This window comes from Callorhinus ursinus, unplaced genomic scaffold (assembly GCF_003265705.2).
Source record: "Callorhinus ursinus isolate GAN/ISIS: 27379988/994484 unplaced genomic scaffold, GSC_fseal_2.0 scaffold17, whole genome shotgun sequence".
NCBI classification, from domain to species: Eukaryota; Metazoa; Chordata; class Mammalia; order Carnivora; family Otariidae; genus Callorhinus; species Callorhinus ursinus.
In genome coordinates, this window is record NW_027397079.1 from 20,036,653 (window position 1) to 20,056,679 (window position 20,027).

A 20,027-nucleotide genomic window follows, 5' to 3' on the forward strand; every position below is an offset into this window, starting at 1 on the left:
AGGAATAAAATTGAGAAGCTTTATTATAAGTTTATTAAAAAGGTTTATTATCTGAACCTCATCTCTAAATGCTCAGATGCAAGTGGTTTAAGTACTCAACTGAATACTAATTTTTAAGATAATCTTCATAGTGACTCTTACAATCACCCAGATTTGGTAACTTGATTCCAAGTTCCTAGAGTGAGGTAAAGTGAAGGAGTTTAAGCGCTGGGCCATTGGTACTCGGTTTGCATTTCAGAATTACCGAAGCAGACTATGTGTTATTTGGACTTGGAAATCTACTTTTTAATAAGATTGTTAAGAAAATCTTAGGCACACAGGGATCTAGGAACCATTAGTCTAATAGAACTCAAGGTTTACCCCAACCTCAAGCTTATACAGCATCCCACCCTGAAGAACATAGGGGACATAAGTCAAAGCCAACCAGTCTGGGCCATGCTGCTGAAGAGGTGCTTTCAGATGGAGGAGGAAACACATTGAAGACTATTTGCTTATTTAGCATGTACTTTGGACTATTTTCATAGGATTCTGCTTTTACATCATGGCTATTTGCTTCTTTTGAGTCCATACTATTTTGAACTCCCTTCTCATCTGTTGATATGATAAAAGAAGTGTGAGCTCTTACTCTAGTCTCATACAACACTGAGAAGCCAAGCAAATTCCATGGTCAGGTATATGGGAAAGGAAAGATATTTAGTCTAGCTTCTAGTTGATACAAAAAAAATTCTTATGGCTCAACAGAAATCAACAGAATTCATCAGGGCTATAGATCTACAGAGTAATTGGTTGTTACAGTAGTAAGTTTAATAAAGAGCGTGCATTTACTTCTCTACATAAAATAGTACTGCCCACCCCCATCCCTCTCTAATCTCTTGTGCTGATCCATTCTTCATCATAACAGTTATTACCACTTTACAGGGTATATTATCATTTATTTTTATTGTCTTCTCCCGTACTAGAATTTAAATTCTATTCAAAGTGGACATTTGTTTCCTCTCTACTCTTAGCATGATAGGCCTCCAATAAATACATATTGAGTAAATGAATTTACCTTCATATCTTTTACTCTCTCTGCTGAAGTCCTACCTAGAGATGATAAGTAGGCATAAGATTGGCTACTGATTGTGACCACAAAAATTGACTTTGGAAGAAGATACAAAAGTCCCGATTCTAGCAATAAGCATAGTATCCAACAATATTAACACCAAAATAAAAGTCAAATGTTAAAAATTCAATTCAGTAAAGGTTTCTGTGAAAAATTTTTCAACTATTGGGGTACCCAAAAGAAAACTCAATAAGCCTGTTAACTTAAGGAGTCAGAGGGTACACACATAAGCTTTTAAGTTTATTTGTAATTACATAGGTACATACTAAATCTAGAACCGGTATGTCTGTATAGAATTTCAAAAATGATTCTTTCCATTTCTTTATGCCTGAATTCTTGAGCTTCATTTTGATAGTCATATAGAATAAGGGATATTTAGTATGAAGGAACTCATTAGAGAAGCACTGTGGTAGTCTAATGAGACACTTTTGAAAAAAAAATTAGTGCTTGACAGTTCAAATTCATTACTGCTGACAACACTGGCAGCTTAGATTAGTATGTACTCTCACACCAAAAATAGTATTTGAAGCTAGGTAAACAACGAAGACAATAAAATTGTGTGATTTTAAAAACCATAGATCATAGGGGTTTTTTCCCCTGAAAAAGAGGGCAAAAAGATTGACTTGTTGGTCTATTCCATTGTAAATAAACACAAGTAGAATTTCTAATTCACAAAATTTTAATACAGAACAAGGTAAATGTATGTCACTTGAATTTCTACAATTATAGTCAGCCATGTTCTACACATAATGGGCTACTTGGCACAGTCCCTTCCTGCGGTTCCTCGTTTGACCTCTTACTGGCAACTTTTTCCCTTCTCTAATTCCAGAAAATTAAAACCCCTCTCTAGCGACTCTAGTATATTCTGTGTCTTAGGTAGTTCAAGGGCTATCCTCATTCTTAGTGTCTCTGGCCAGGAGAGAAAGACTCTTTATAGGAAACTAATCTATAGTCATTGAATCTTGGAACTTGGACTCTGAAGAGACAATATTTGAAACAGGGCATGTGAAGTGAAGATGCGAGAATGTCCTGTACATAAAAGGCACAGGCCTTGCAGCAGCAATTTATGGAATGCATACAGCCAAAGAACTAAAAGCCTAGCTTCATTATAAGAATAGTTCTTTGCAATAATGAGAGAAAGCCTCCTAGTAAGAAGCTTCTCTGTTGGGGTGGTGAGCTTCTCAAGAGACACTGGTGGTTAAGAGCATGAACTTCCCTAGTCAGGGCTCTAGTATCCCATATATAGTCCCTTAAGTTGTCTACTCAGGATATAGTCGTCGTTCTAACACTGTGACCGTTTCCACTGCAACATCTCCTGGTCTAAGTAACTACCACCCTCATTTGGCCTGCTGAGGCCTTTTAAGTTTTCCTACTTTCATTCTACCTGCACTAAAATCTACCTTCAACATAGCATCCAGAGGGATTCTTTCGAAACTTAAGTAAAATCACACCATTCTTGTGGCCAGAGCTTCCCAATTCACTGAGAGTAGGTGTGAAAGACCTAGAAAAGTCTTTCCTTCTCCCCCCACACCACTGCCTCTCCACCTTACCCTTGGCCCAACTGCATCATGCACTCTCCTCTCTGCTCCTCCACTCCAGACACCACCTTAAACACACCAATTCCCCATCTTAGAGTCTTGGCACTAGTATTTTCTACAATGCTTTCCCCTTGTTTATATGCATGACTAATTTCCTCACCAACTTTAAGTCTTTGCTTAAACATCACCTACTCATGAGACCTATTCTGACCACCCTATTTAATATTGCACCTGTTCATCTCTAACCCTGATCCCATTCTAGTTTTCCCATAACACTTACCACCTTCTAACATATTATATAATAAACTTATTTTAATTATTGCTTTTATGAACTGAATGTGTCTCCCCAAAATTCATATTTTAAATCCTAACCCCCAATGTGATGGTATTAAAAAGTAATTAGCTTATAAGAGCAAAGCCCTCATGAATGGGACTGGGGTCCTTATGAGAAGAAACGGGGGGGGAGCTTATTTCCTATCTCTGCTCTCCACCATATGAAGATATGACAAACAGGGGACCACCTACAAACCAGGAAGTGGTCCTCACCAGAACCTGACCACACTGGCGCCCTAATTTCTGACTGCCAGACTCCAGGACTGTGAGAAGTTTATGTTATTGATAAACCACTCAGTTTATGGTATTTTGTTATATTAGCCTGAGATAACTAAAACCACTGCATATTGTTTTTCTCCCACAAACAAGATTATAAGTTACATTAGGCCATTTTAGGGATTTTTGTTGTAAAGACTCAAGAAACCCTTTTATTATTCTTAAGATATTTCACAAACTTCAGTTTTGTTTAGAGCTTTTGATTTCCAGACGCCCTTACAAAATCTAAACATTATTTTCCATAAGTCTTTAAATTTTTCATTTACATTCACCTATATATAACAATTAAAATCTAATAGAAAGGTCTCCATGCAGTCACTTTTGTTTCTTTACATACTTTTCTCTTTCTTTCTCTCTCTTTCTTTTTCCTCACTGGAATTATCTTCAGTTATACTGCCAATGTTACGCCTGTGACTGGCTTCTCATTTCCCTTTAGCTAACTGGCTGTAGGAATCTTACCTTTTGAAAACAACTTTTTGGTCTAAGTTACATGTCTAAACATACCCTACCCCAGGCAAATTCCAAGGACTCTAAACATAATTACCATTTATACTTTAACAAGAAATTCTCATTAGCATTAGTTAAGTGTGAGGGTTGCTGGAGGGAAGGGAGGTGGGGGATGGGGTAAATGGGTGATTGACATTAAGGAGGGCTCGTGATGTATTGAGCACTAGGTATTATATGAGACTGATGAATCACTGACCTCTACCTCCGAAACCAATAATACATTATATGTTAATTAATTGAATTTAAATTAAAATAATTAAAAATAAAAAAATAAATAAATTTTAAAAAAAGTGTCCCTAATTGTTTTCACTAACCAAGGAATGAAATTGTTAAAAGGAAGGCAAACATTCCTCACATGTTCAGTTTTAGCAGAATAATATTTCCAGGAGATAAGTGAATATGTGAGGTCAGCCATCAGCACAGTATTTTATGTTTATGAACTCCATTAGAAAAGCATTAAGCTTCTCCTCCATCTAGCTAGGCCATCTCTACCATTATCACACAGAAGTTCCACTTTGGTTTCTCTCAGCATGGCCCCTCAATCATGACCTGTCCATTGCAGTTCTACATGTGTTTCTTTCTTTTTTTTTTTTTTTTTTGCCATTAAATCTTTATTTTAGGAATACGTCCTCAGCAGATACATATTTATTTTAGAAAAATATTATCTGTGCCTTAAATAATTCTCAACATGATCCTTCTATTTAACCAATACATCTATCTGTCACTCCGTGCTCCTTTTAGATCAGGTTCTTTGGAAAAATGATTATATCCCTCTGCTGACAGACCATCATCATGACTTTCATCTCAACATGTATTAGTGTTACATAATATATCACGATCATTTTCCTTTGTTAAAATTAAATACTTCCTCATGTGTTCTGAGACTATAGTCTCTGCAGTGTCCTTCTGAAAATTACTGGACACTGCCCTACCACTTGTTCTCTTTTCTTTTTTTTTTTTAAGATTTATTTATTTGAGAGAGAATGGGCACAAGCAGGACAGGCAGAGGGAGGATAGAGAATACCAAGCAGACTCCGCGCTGAGTGCGGAGCCCAATGTGGGGCTTGATTTCATGACCCTGAGATCACAACCTGAGCCGAGTGGAAACCAAGAGTTGGATGCTTAACCAACTGCACCACCCAGGCACCCCAATTTTTCTCTTTTCTGTAAAGCAGTTTCTACAAAGAATTCTGCATAAGAGAACATATTTCTATCTCTAGCCATAAATCCGTCATTTTATAATAAATCAAAATTCATTTCCATATAGCTAAATTTTGTTATTTGACATCTGCTATGTAGATAATTGCTTGATTCCAATCTCTTCTTCATTATTTCACTATCATAAACTTCAACTTGAAAAGAGATTTAAATGTCACTTATTTCCCTAAATTCTCTAGTTCTCATTTTAAAATATCAAGAATGTGGAGAATGATAGTCAAAGGAGATAAGCCAGCACCATGCAAACACATTCACAAACAGAAAGAAGTATAATTTTTAAATAATTGCTCAAAAACTACTCTACTATTCTAAAATACCGATGTAATAGCTGTGCTAATGGAAGTATTTACAGTCTTAAAGATCTTTTAGAGATTTGCATGCTACTTAGACTAAATCATGATGAAACTATCAAACATTGGAGGAAACTAATTCCGGGCGGTAAGAGGTAATGCCAATATTTCACCAATTTTGCCTCAGAGAATAATGAAGCAAAGATCAGCATTCATAAGAGCAGTCTATCAAAGACATGCTTAAATCTCTCAGTTGTTAAAGAGTAGACGATGAAATGACAGGGCTTTAAGTTTCTATCTAACTGTGCTCTGCTCAACTCCCAAAGATCTCTCAAATTTCAAATCTAGTGTCTCAAACACATGGCTTATTTCATTCTATTCAGAATTCAGCAAGCTGTGACAACATTAAACATTTTGTTCTGCTTCATTGAATTGAATATACTAGTTTAATTAGTTTGATAATAAATTTTTACAGACTCATAATTTCTGGAAAGAATCAAAGGCATTTGTTTATTACACCAAAATGTATGTCTTTCCTAAATACATTGCATTTTGACATTGATATATGGTGGGAATGAGGGAAAAAGGCTCATGAGTGACCTTGAAAGGCTTCTCAAGATAGCTTACACTATTTAATTTCTGAGCAAGTTAGACACTAGCATGCTTCAAGAGTTTCTCAATGTTTTCCTGGTGACAGATATACCTCTTGTTGCCTGCTACATTCTGTAAGATTTCAAAGTGCACAGGGACTGGAATCCTTTGCTACCAAACATATTGGAAAACCACAGACATGATTAGACTTGGTGGTTTTATGTGTTTTATCAGCCAGTGACATCATGACAGATGAGAATGTTCTGCCAAGAAAAGTCAAAATTTCCTAACATTAAGGAATTCGCAGACAAATCACATGTACTAAATGTCATTTAATCTATACAATGATTTGAACATAATCCAGACCCACGGCAGGAAAAAATCCTCAACCACCAAGCTTGTTATAGCAAGACATTTGATTCAGAGCAAAACACCAAGTCAGGATTTGCAAACTATTTAAATAAAACAGTTTGATATCTACAAAAAAGGAATATGTTCTTTTGTTTTTCCACTATTATCTCATTTGATGAAGCGTCAAACTCCCTACTGGGAAAAACAGACAAAAGCTAGTAAATAGTACCTTGCTTTTAATGTTCTTCTTTTATCTGTGAATCGCAAAAGGAATATAGCAATAAGTAAATGAGTTGAATGATGTATTCAGAGAACAGAGCTTTCTACCAAAATTGCTTCTCTTAGAGATAAAACTCTACGATAAGTGTGTCCAAGGGGAGATTAAAACAAGTCAGCAGTGTTCCTCTAAGACAAATTGGCATTACACTTTCCGAGGAAGGGCTTTTTATCAAGCATAGTCATTTAGATAAAGTATAATACACACTTCCCAATTTTTCTAACACCAAGGTAATCTTTATAGGATCATGTCCAAAACCAAGTTTCTTAAAAGCCACACTCTGTGGACAATTGCCTAAGAGAACAATGACCCAATCCTCATAAAAGGGGATTTAATAAAGCAGAATGAAGCCATGATTGGGTTCTTTATTTATGAGACATTGAGGAGCAGCTGCATGGTGTGTGCTACTTTCTAAATGGGTTCCGCCTCCAGCAGTTGTCTAGACCAGATGGAAAAGTGACAAGCTCCACTTAATATGTCACAGCATCAGCATGGTCATAAAAGAGTCCCCAGCAATTCTCTTTTGAACAGAAGCCACCTGTTTACTATAAACACACCTCTTATTTCTCAAACTGCAATTTTAATTTGCAACTTGCACCTGAAAGGTAGCACACCTTTGAGTTCAAAGCTGCCAGGTTGCAAGTCAATCATGAATATTTGAAGACTTCAAATCTCTGTGGTAGAATTTGGGCAGTTTAAAAACTTTAATGTGTCCAAAGCTTGGTTGTAAATGATCCAATCCATCTTTTCTTAGAAGGGAGTTTTGTCATAATTATAATTTCAGTTGCCATTTTATTTGGCTCTTGCTTTATTCTAGAACTATGCTTATTAGAAACAGACTCGTTACCCTTTTGGTTATTAGAAACAGATTCATTATGCCATCTACTTTATCTCAGTAGCAGAAATTTAGGCTGAAAAACTGAATATTTGGCTCTAGCCTATAGCTATTACTTCTTTACAAAAAGGAGTGTTTCATTAGGCATCTGGAGTCCCTTGCCGTTCTTTATGGGAGATCATCGGTGTCTCTAGGTGTATATGATGGCTTAGGAATGATCATACCTCTCATAGGAGGGAAAGAAAAAATTACTTTAAAAAACTGGAGCTACTACACAAATCTAAAATCAAAGATAACAGACATTGCTAGAGCATCAATTCGTATTACTGTGCGATAAATCTATTAGAGCAGACACAATCTCTCTCTGAACCAAGGCATTCAGCACAGGAATGAAGCAAAAGTAGGAAAAAAAAATTCTTACTTGGATGATGAATTCTACAAGAAATTTATGGTATAGCTCAGTTTTTCTATTACAGGTTTTATTAGGAGCCTGAGATTAAACTTGGATCCCTTCAGGATCTAATGTACAGATAATTTTTCTTGCCCTTTTTCATTTTGGCTACAAACTTACCCACTAAGTTAATAATACCGAATCCAGAACATGTAAAGGATTCTTCATGTAGTAGTATTTCCAAAAAGGAGTAAGAAGAAGTTTCATCAGCAGGGTTGGAGGACAACAGAGGTTAATTGGGAATTTCTCTAGTTGCTGATTTTTTAGGGGGAAAAACACAAATTTAGACAGCAGCATATGTTGTGTCCTTGCATCATGTTGATCTGCCGGCCTATGTTAGAAAGTCTGAAAGGGTTCATTAGTTAAAAATATGTAGATATGGTCCTTGCTTTTGTTTTAAACTGCGTTATCTATGTTACATACATATTTTTTTTTTTATTTTATAGAACCAAGTCTTCTGGTTTATACTTACTAGGAAAAAGCCACAGAAATCATTGGAATTGTTAAAGGGACAACTGACGGCTTAGAATATGTGTAAGGCACTGCCACTCTGGGAGCGTGGATAGCCATGATAGTGTTGAATTACACACTCTGAAGCAATCCATATCGGCACGTCATACATACCACGCCATCCATTTACACAGACAGCTCTTGTTTTATATATACATATATATAAAGTATATACACAGTATATGTGTATATACTATAGACAAGCTATTTTACAAGACAGAAATGGGCCAAGTTCAATGTCAGTCACTGCAGTGATTACACACATAAACAAAGAAAGAAACCACTTTCTTACTCTTGGTCCTCTCCTAAACTCCCACCACAAATATTCAAAGGTTCAGGATGAAAGACAAATTAGCAAACACTCTAATGTAGGCATGCGAGCCATGTAGCAGATTGCATTTTGATGTCCAGGATCCAGCAGCTTTCTCTGTTTCACCATATTTTCACGTTCTCAGCTAAGCAGCTCCGACAGGGGGGACCACAGCCATCATTTTGTACAAATGGGCTTGCGGTAACTCACTTGTCATCCTTCACAGCAAGCCCTGCAGTGCTATTTCCCAGCTTATAAGAAACAGAAGGATCTCATCAAACACATATGCAGAATAAGTGGTGAAAAAGAAAATGCTTCTGACTTTATGCACTCAACCAAATAATGCTAAAAGTATTTCTGAATATAATATCACATAGATTCAAAGAATAAAAATAAAAGTACATTTCTTTGGTGAGAAATAGGCAATCTCTCACTTAAGAGAGAAAAACATAAAACAGTATTTCTTTTTATAAGAGAAGTTACCTTAATATTGAGTATGGTAGTCAGAAAGTTTCTCCTAATATATACAGCATGATCTCATCATTTGTCAGAACACTTCTAACAATCTTTCTTCCAAAGGGAGACGTGCTCTCACAATTAAACAAGCATTTGTTTGCTTCTACATCTATTTGGTTAACTCCTGATAAAGGGAAGAGGGCAATTTAAGTTTTACAAAAATATAAAAGTGGCACTTTTATTTTTATAACATTTTACTGTTTGCTACTTGCAAGGTGGTTTACAAGTCGTTAGCATATCCTTCTAGTATTTGTCACAATTAACATTCCAACCTTAAAGCTGAGAAAGCAGAAAATAAAAGATTTGTACAATGCTACTGACTCAATCTGGTATAGTGCAGGATTACTCTTGAATTGAAGTAATTCACCATTTTTAATTCAAAAGTTTTACCAAAATAGGTAAGATATGGCAAATCAGAACATGTGCAAATTACTTTTTTTTTTTGGTTCCCAATATGATGTTACAAGTTTATGGTAGAGTAAATTTGGCCTTAATATTTCAAATTTAAAAATTTGAGTCATTTAGGAAAATATTTATTATGCTTGAGATACCTTTGTATAATTAGAAATAATCATCATATTTTCGTTTTATTATTCATGTCATTTTGGGGGGGGTTAAAAAAATTAAATGACTTCAAAGTAGTTTGTAGGGTCTACATTCATGCACTGCCCACCTGAAAATCTTTAAAGCTACACAACTCAGTAAAATTTTCTTTTATACTACTACTTATGTCAACTGACACAAGTAGAACAAAAATAATTAAAATTGTGAAATATTAATTTCCATCACCTTAGTAATTTAATAACTATTATCAATATTATTTAAAATATTTGTAAACAAAGTAATCTGTATTTATTATCCTTTTATAGCAACATACTACAGCCATTAAAGGTTTGTTCTCAATTGAATACTGTATAGGATAAGGAACATGGAGAATGTAGCCTATTGACTTCTATATTGCTAGCAACTAAGTACAGACCTAGATTACAAATTTTGTATTATAAAATTTTATACTATTGCATGCATTAATTCTTGATATTAAGAATTTAAACAATAGAGAATGGTACAGACTAAAATAAAAGCCCCCTTTTGTTGACTTATTCTCACCTAAAACTCAACAAATTCACAAAGTTGGTATTGTTATTTCATTTTACAGATGACAAAACTAAGGCACAGACTGGTTCTGTACTCGAGTATCACTGATCGAGCAGCAGATCAGAACTGAACCCAAAGCTCTGAAGCCCCAAAATCCACCTAGTTACGAGTCTCAAAATTTAATAAGCATAAAAGATACCAGTTTCTGGCCAAGATGGACTAAAAGTTTCCAAATTTATCCTCCTGCCTGCATCAATTAAAAAGATGGACAAAATATATGAAACAGCATTTTTTCAAGATATTGGACTTCAGGCAGTGAAAGACAGGGATCCCTGAAAGATGAGAAACAAATGGGATGAGCCCTGCACTTGACCTTAGCTTGCTGTGGAGAGGGTTTCTAGGCTTAAAGGCAGTGAAGGGAGATAGCTGTGAAGGTCAGCAGTCTGCCACAGTTGAGGAGGCAGAACTGGAAGATTAGACAGCTAGCGTTCACAGGACAGAACACTGGAAAGGAGAGAGCTGCACAGAAAAAGTCCAGAGACCTTTGGAAGACGTCCCTTATATATTCAGCTGCTTAGTAATGCATGTATATGAAAAAAACAAGGCAAGGCCAGGAAAAGAACCACCAGAAATAAGAGCTGAAGAAGACAGAAGAGTGGAAATAATGCCCATTCCCACCAACCAGGCTGAACAACTTCATAATTCACTGGCCACTGAATAAAATACTCACAAGGGTCTTGGTAATGGGGTAAAAATTGCCCTAGACTAAATGCTAACAAAGCTGAAAAGCAAGACCCAATAGGACCATATTCTTTCTGTATAAATCAGCTCTCTCAGAACAGAGCTCAGGAATATTTTAGAAAATTATTCAGTGGCCAAAAATGTAGAATTTACGCTGCCTGGCATCTAAACAAAGATTATAAGATGTTAAAAGAAACAAAAATATATCACCTATAATGAAGAAAAAATAAATCATTCAAAAAAATGACTCATAACTAGCACAAATTGAATTAGCAGAAAGAGATATTAAAACTATAATCCACAAAGCTAACACTATACTTAATGGTGAAACACTAGATGCTTTCCCCCAAAGATCAAGAATAAGACAAGGATGTCCACTTGACCACTTGTAATCTACACATCATCCTGGAGGTTCTTGCCAGGGCAATCAGGCAAGAAAAAGAAATAAAGGTATCGAGATTGGAGAGGAAAAAGTAAACTACAGTTGACCCTTGAACAACTTGGGGGTCAGTGGTTCAGACCCTGTGCACTGTCAAAAATCCATGTATAATTTTTGACTCCCCTAAAACTGAATTACTTATAGCCTACTGTTGAACAAAAGCCTTATCAATAACGGTTGATTAACACATATTTTGTATGCTAAATGTATTATATACTGTATTCTTACAATAAAGTAAACTAGAGAAAAGAAAATGTTAAGAAATCATAAGGAGGTAAAAATACATTTACAGTATTGTAAGTATTTATTTTAAAAATCTGTGTATAAGTGGACCTGCACAGTTCATATCTGTGTTGTTCAAGGGTCAACTGTATATCTATTGTTAGATGACATGATCTTTTATATTAAAGAACCCTAAGGAGTCCACTAAAACACATACATTAGTAAACCACGTTGGAGTGAACAAGAGAATCCTTGTGCATTATTCCTAGGAATACATATTGGTATAGCCACTGTGGAAAACAATATGGAGTTTACTCAAAAAATTGAAAATAGAACTACCATGTGTCCAGCAACCTCTCTTCTGGGTATATATCTGAGGGAAATGAAAACAGGACCTCAAAGAGATATCTGCACACCCATGTTCATCGCAGCATTATTCACAATAATCAAGACATGGAAGCAAACTGAAGTGTCCATCAATGAATGAACGGATAAAGAAAGTGGGGTATACATACACAACAGACTATTGCTCACAATAAAGAAGGAAATCCTGCCATTTGTTAACAGCATGGGTGAATCTTGAGAGCATTATGTTAAATAATATAATCAGAGAAAGACAAACACTATATGAGCCACTTACATATGGAATTTTAAAAAGTACCACTCATAGAAATAGAGTAGATTAGTTAGTTTCCAGGGATTAGTGGGTGAGGTTAATGAGATGTTAATCAAAGGGTACAAATTTCCAGGCAAAAGATGAATAACTTTTGAAGATCGAATGTACAGCATGGTGGCTACAGTTAACAATATTTATTGTTTACTTGAAAGTTGCCAAGAGAGTAGATCTAAAATGTTCTCAACACAATAACAAGAATGAAAATGTGAGGTAAAATATGTGTTAACTAACCTTATTGTGATGATCATTGTGCAGTACATACATATGTATCAAATCATATTGTATACCTTTAACATACACAGTGTTATATGTCAATTACATCTTAATAAAGCCGTAAAAAGTGGATATCTGAATATGCCTATATCTATTACAACTCATCTATATTCATACAATGTCAAAATTTACCAAATTGTATACTTTATCCAAAGTTTATTGTGTATCAATTATCTCATTAAAGCCGCTTTAAAAAAAAAAAAAAAACAAACCTAGGTGGGGGGAAGAATATGGTAGAAGTAGAATGTGATAGAAATGACGCTGTTGACTTTTTTAAGTCTAGGTCATAAAATGTGATTTATTCTCCAATTTGTTGCTTGAAAACTCACTTTAGAATCCTGAGCCCCCATGTAAGATCTGATTACCTCAAGACCATCTGTGAGAAAGACCAAGCCACACTGGAGGAGCCTCATGGAGATGTTCTCCTCAGTAGCTCTAGGTGAGGTCTCAGCAACAGCACGCATCAACCAAATTGCATGTGAGTAAAATGCTTCCAGATGATACCAGGCTTCAGTCATCATGTCAGTCTCAGGAATCAATTCCCAAGAGGCTCAGTCATGATGGTATAGAGACTAGTTATTACCTCTAGTCTTCACTCTCGAATTAAGAACCTACGAGCACAATAAAATTGTTGCTTTCAACTGCTAAGTTTTGGATTAATTTTTTCATACAATAATTATCTAGAACACTTAGACTAAGTTTCCTGTAGATAACAATCATAAAATCTGTATAACATTCAAAAAAAACCCCAGCTATTTGAGGGCACTGGTGGGCAACAACAAATTAGGCTGAAACTGGAAATGAGGCCACCGTTAGACAATTGCACTAGGTGAGATTTCCATGTTTGCGGTTTTTGCTTATGGCTTACTCCAAACCAGACAGCTCAGGGTGACAGAAAGCTACATTTTCACTGACTCCAAGCTCCAAGAGAACAGAGTTTCAAACTGACAAAATGGCTGAAATATTGGAGGGAAGGGAAGGAGCTACAGAGGAATGAACTTCAAAATCTATGTTTAAGAACTGTCCCAATTCACCTGGACTGATCAGTTTCTAGGTCTGCTTTCTCCCTATCATCCCTGACCTATAGAGAATTCCCATCACTGTCCACCACTTATCCCAACACCAATGTTTTATTCACTGCTTTTGTAAAGGATGCTTTTAGGGACAAAGAGAAGGAATTGATGGGTGAGCCACACTGATTAGTTCACTGCAATATTCCCACATTTCTCCACTGCCAAACTCCTTCCTTTATATTATATCAAGACATAAATGGTAGGTTAATTTCATTTCCTACAGTCCTCTCTCAGGTCCAGGATTCAGCTACTGTCTGTGAGCAAGGAGAGGCACTCCCAACTATCTGAGCAGCTGGAGAATGGAATCTTTGGTGAGGGTGCCTATGTTCACAAGTTCTGCGTAGACAACAACCTAAGCTTCTCTTTCCCTGATTTCAGGAGAATGAGCATCAGAAGAAACACTCCTACGTGTGTTTCCCAGAATTTTACAGTAAAGATGAGCACAATCTTTGCCTTTCTGGTATTGTACCAGTCATATCCCAAGTTTGACTTTGTAATTGGTTCCTTGGGGGCATGCTAGAATTTGGAGGCAATGAGGTGTAGTTGGATATCACATTAGGAGAAATAGCTGCTTCTTGCCGAGTCACTTCCTCCTGCCAGGTTGTCAAAGGATTTTCCGTAAAGTGGAGAACGTTTTCATCAGACAGGGGAGGAGAGACTGCTTCTGCTGATAAGGGAGGTGTGACTGGGCTCAAGACTTTGGGTTATTCCTATTCATTTGGATCTTCTCAAACATTCCTGGTCTAGTCATTAACTCTCTACTCTTTCCCAACCAATAATCTGGCTTTGATTTTTTTTTTATTATAGCTATTCTTCTCTGCCTGCCAGCAATATTACAGAATGGTCACAGCTACATGTTGTTTGTTTGTTTTAACTATACACTGAGATTTTAAAGTTTTAACCTTGCTAATTTATTTCTAGTTAGACATAGCCCGCACACCACATAGCTCTGGCATTCTCCATGCCCTTCTGCATGACTCCAGGGACTACAATTTACCACTGCATGTTACAGACTACCAGAATCCCATCCAATAGCAAGATAACTGAGCTCAAGTTCCCAGGTTTTTTTTTGAAGTCCATTACTGTACCATGTAAGGTTCATTGATGAAAGCAACAGAAAACATTTTTTTTATTTTAAAAATTATTATAAATTTCAAATTAGTACATACAATCCCCAGAAGAGCCTGAGAATCAGCTAAAAGTTAACCCGGTAGGGACAATTCCTGAACTGTCCCGCTGGTCAGGTTGCTGGCTAATTGCAAACCCTTGGGTCACTGGCACCACGGCTTCTGAGGCATTTACCTCTGCTGTCTCTAAAAGCTCTTTATCTCTTCCTTGTCTCTGCCAAGAAGAATGTTTCCTGGCCTTTCTGTCTCCTGAATCTATGTTGATCCAAGTACATGGTGGAAATTGTCATTTTTAGCATCCTGGCTTACAGGAAGGCCAGGGAATTAGTTCTATGGGGATTATCAACAGAAGTGAAGAAGTGAGAATACTCCAAATAAAGAAAATTTAAAAAAAAAAAGCAACTCAAAAAGTAAACAGCTACCCTGTGGCAAATTCCTCTAATCTATGTGACTCAAGCATCTGCTTATACTTCCATTCCTTGAATTGTCTTGTTTAGAAAGTATATGTAGAAGAGGTGAATATGAAGTGGAAGGCAGCCTTCCAACCAGTTTCCATTACTCAGGGAGTAAAGGACATATGCTGTTCTCGGAACATAGATGCTTTCCTCTTTGTTTTTGTTTTTGTTTTTTTAATTTCTTCCCACCTATGCCTTTTATCATCCACTCACTATGCTTTGCTTCTCTCACTATTTCCCAAACTTACTAGAAGCGCTCTAAGCAAGTAGTTCCCTTGTTTTCCAGTGCGGCTCTGGGTTTGATATCTGTGTCCCATCCCTGCTGCTCCTGCAGGTGAGTGTGGAAGGACAGAGTCTAGGTAGTCTGACCACCCGTTTACCTAGTTTCCCAGGTCTTCTCCAGGTCTTCATTTTACTCCAGGGTTAATGACTTTCTGAATATGCTCTCACTTTTACTCTGGTAAAACATAGTGTTCTCATGTTTTTGTTTTCCAATCAAGTCCATCCTCCGTGCTTTCTATTTTCCAGAAATGTTTTACAACTTATCTACTGAGGGCACCCTTTCTTGCATTAGATCTGTGTGTTATTATTCACACTTTATATAAAAGAAAACTGAGGTTTAGAAAACTGAAGCAGTTTGCCAAAGGATGATGCGAAAAGAAGTCAAGATTTTAACTCAAATCTGTTTCACCCCAGAGCTCAAGACTTTTACTACTGTGAAAGATATTTCCCACACATTACATAATATCATGTTGCCCTGAACAAATCATTATTTTCCTTGCCATCTCTATTCAGCATTCTAAGTACATCTATTCATTTGAAATTGTGAGCGTTGTTACAATTTGAGGTTGCCAGAACTAGTATTCTACCTAGTCAATACCTATCTATTTCTCATGGGATGATGTTTCCCAAATGTCAGTTTCACTCTTCTCCTCAAATAATCAGGCAAATTTAGCCAATAAAAATTCAGGACACCCAATTAACTTTGTATTTCAGATAAACAACTAATAACTTTTTATTTTAAATATGCAATATTTCGGATATACTTTAACTGAATTTCAAACAAGCAATTGAGAAGGTTTTTTTTGTTTGTTTTCCGTTTGTTTTTTTAGTATAAGTATGTCCCAAAGATTGCATGGGGCATACTTATTCCAAAAAAAATTATCCTTTATTTAACAGAAATTCAAATTTAACCGGGTGATCTGTATTTTACCTGGGTTTTTTTATTGAAGTACAATTGACATATAAAGTTTTATTAGTTTTAGGTGTATAACAGAGTGATTCGACAATTCTATATATTAGTCATTGCTCACCACATTAAGTATAGTCATTGCCTGTCACCATACAAACATTATTACAATATTATTAACTATAGTCCCTATGCTGTATTTTTCATCTCTGGGACTATAACTTGAAGTGTTTATCTCTTAATCTACTTTATCTATTTCACTCATCACTTCACTCATTTCCCCTCTGGCAACTAATAGTTTGTTCTCTGCTTCTCTCTGCAGCTCCCCCTACTTGTGCACGTGCTCTTTCTCACACAAATAAATAAAAATCTTTTTAGAAAATCAATTAAACCAAGTGCTGGTTCTTTGAAAAGATAAAATTGATAAACATTTAGCCAGACTTATCAAGACAAAAGGAGATTCAAGTAAAATCAGAAATGAAGACGGAGAAATACAAAGAATTATGATTATTATGAAAAATTATATGCCAACAAATTGGATAACCTAGAAAAAATAAATTCCTAGAAAGAAAAAGTCTTCCAAAACTGAATGGGAAAGAAATTTGAGCATACTGATTACTAGTAACGAAACTGAATCAGCAATCAAAACCTCCCAACAAACTCAAGTCCAGTACCAGATGACTTCACTGGTGAATTCCACCAAACATTTAAAGAGTTAATACCTATTCTCAAACTATTCCAAAAAGGAGAAGAGGAAGGGAAACTTCCAAATTCATTCTACATGGCCAGCATACCCTGATAGCAAAACCAGATAAAGACACCACAAAAAAGAAAAAGAGAACTACAGGCCAATATCTCTGATGAACATAGATACAAAAATCCTTAGCAAAATATTAGCAAATTGCATTCAACAATACATTAAAAAAAACATTCACCACGATCAACTGGGATTTAATCCAGTGATGTAAGGTTGGTTTGATATTCACAAATCAATCAGTGTGATACATCACCTCAAAAAGAGGAAGGACAAAACCATATGATCATTTCAATAGATGAAGAAAAAGCATTTGACAAAAAACATCAGTTCATGATAAACTCTCAAAAGAGTGGGTTTAGGGGGAACATTCCACACCATAATAAAGCCATATATGAAAACCCACAGCTAACTTCATATTCAGTCCTGAAATACTAACAGTCCAGATTATTCATAAGGCTATGTTATTCAGTAGGAATTACAGATCCTTAAACCCTTACATGAATCCTGGATCTTAAGGGTTGTGGGACCTTGACCATCTTAAATAATAACCTATATGAGCACAGATATATGTATTTTTAAAGTGAATCCAAATAAAATTTATCATCTCCCTTCTGTAAGATTATGAAGAGGAGGAAAGGACATAAAATGCCCAGTGCAATGACCATCCTATGCATTTGTTTTCCTTTCTCCCTCAAATGTTTCTGTAAACAAAACCTACATTGCTTTTAAAATGACAACTGTAATTTGCAAAGGTGAATCTTGCAAAGGTGAAACTAACAGACTGATTAAATGAATTAGAGGCTAAAAGGAGAACAATGGAGAGAGGTCAGAAATAACTCCAAGGTGTGGGTAATGAAGAGGGAAAAGAATACAGTCACTAGTGAAAGTGAGTGAATATAAAAGAAAGCATGTTGGAGAGGCAAGATCATGAGTTTTAAACGTAATGAGTTTGAAATAATGATGACTTTCTATGAGAAGCTCCCAGCTGATCTCCTAAAACATGATCCTTATCTTAATTCCTCTTTCAAATATCATTATTCATCAATAAATGAACTAATTCATGTAAGGCACTTGAAATATTACCTGGATCCTAGTAAGTCTCACTTAATGTTAACAACTATTCCATTCATGTTTGCTCTTGTTATTTTACTACCTTTTCAATGGACAAATTTGAAATTGTGAAATCATTCTTCACTCCTTCTTAAGATCTCCTAATTTTTTTCTTTTTATACATATCTCCAGTCATTTCTTCAAATTTGTTCTGAGCAAGATAAGAAAACCCCAAATTCCCTCTTTTGCCTTTTGCATGCCTACAAAAAGGAACCCTGTTCTCTTGATCTCATATTTGGACCCACAACATGTGTTTTTAAAGAAATATAAGCTATTATTTAAATGTATTATATATGTATATATATATTTATTTATATCATTAAAATATATGCTTATTCAACTTTAGAAAAAAATAGAGACAGGGCAAGGATAAAAATCACTCACATTCCTAAAATCATAATATTATTAACTAATATTTTGGTGTAGGTGCTTTCAGTATTTTTGAAGTATGAGTTTTATAAAGATTCCCTCCATAGTTATGTGGCCACACTGCATATCTGGCTTCATATGTGATATAAGCTTCCCTCATTCACTGAGAGATGCTTGTGGTTAGGTGCTAATGTGGATTTATAGAATGTGAGGTCACACAATGCCAGGATGTTAAATCTGAGACTAATCAGATTGAACATTTATGGAAGCTTCTAAAGACCAAGGGCCCTTATTTGTTAGCTTTAGCACACAAAAAATTTCTCCCTGAATGCCTAGACCCTTTCCATTGGAACTCATATGACGAACGTACAGGCTATGCCCGACCCTTTCTAGAGAAATAAGAATCTACATAATCACCTAACCTTAGGACTTCCTTAAGATTCTGCACTTGGCCCAAACTTAATCTTAATGCTACTAGTACATTTCAGCCCTCCTACCAACCACCAGAGTATTACCGGAAATAATTCTCTTGGCAAACTTGTAACTAGCTGAAATTAAGATGTAAGACTGTCCTTCCCTCCCTCTTCTGCTCTGTGATTTCATTCCTATTGACCAAACGTCCCTTCTGCCTTCCAAAGCCTTCCATCAGAACTAGCACCCCATGATTAGAAGAATCCCCTGAATGGGGCATATGTGTCATGGCCACTACATACTCCTATCTACATCTCATCATCAATTTCTTTACCAAACATTTTATTCAAAGTCAAATATCTTTGCCTTTCCAAGTACAGTCAAATATATATTCACTTTTCATCTCAGTGTAATGCTTGGGACCAGTTTTATTTATAACCTATTACAGATTGATAATTGTATAAATTATAATAAAAGTGAATTATTAAGAAAATGACTTTTAAAAAATTACACATAAAGTCTCATTTTAAAAAATACTAAACATTATAGATATAAAATTATTCTATCAAATTATTTTTAAAATTTCTAATGTTCACTGTTAATTTTGATATTTATTAAGAAAGATGACAGTTCCAGACAAACAGAAGTCATGGACTTAACTTTAGTATCCCTGTCTTACTATACAAATACCATCTTTAGTACCACCAGTATAGCATAGAGTAACATGCTGGGTAATTTCTTGTAATTCTTATTTTCCAGTGATTATTTGTTCCATTTAACCCAAATTTATGAGCTAATGAAGACATGAATCTTGTACTTATGTATCCTATAATGTACAGAACCTATTAAAATACACTACATGATGGGGGTCTGGATGGCTCAGTCAGTTAAGCATCCAACTCGGTTTTGGCTCAGATCATGATTGCAGGGTCCTGAGATCGAGCACCATGTCAGGCTCCATGCTTTAGCTTGGAGTCTGCTT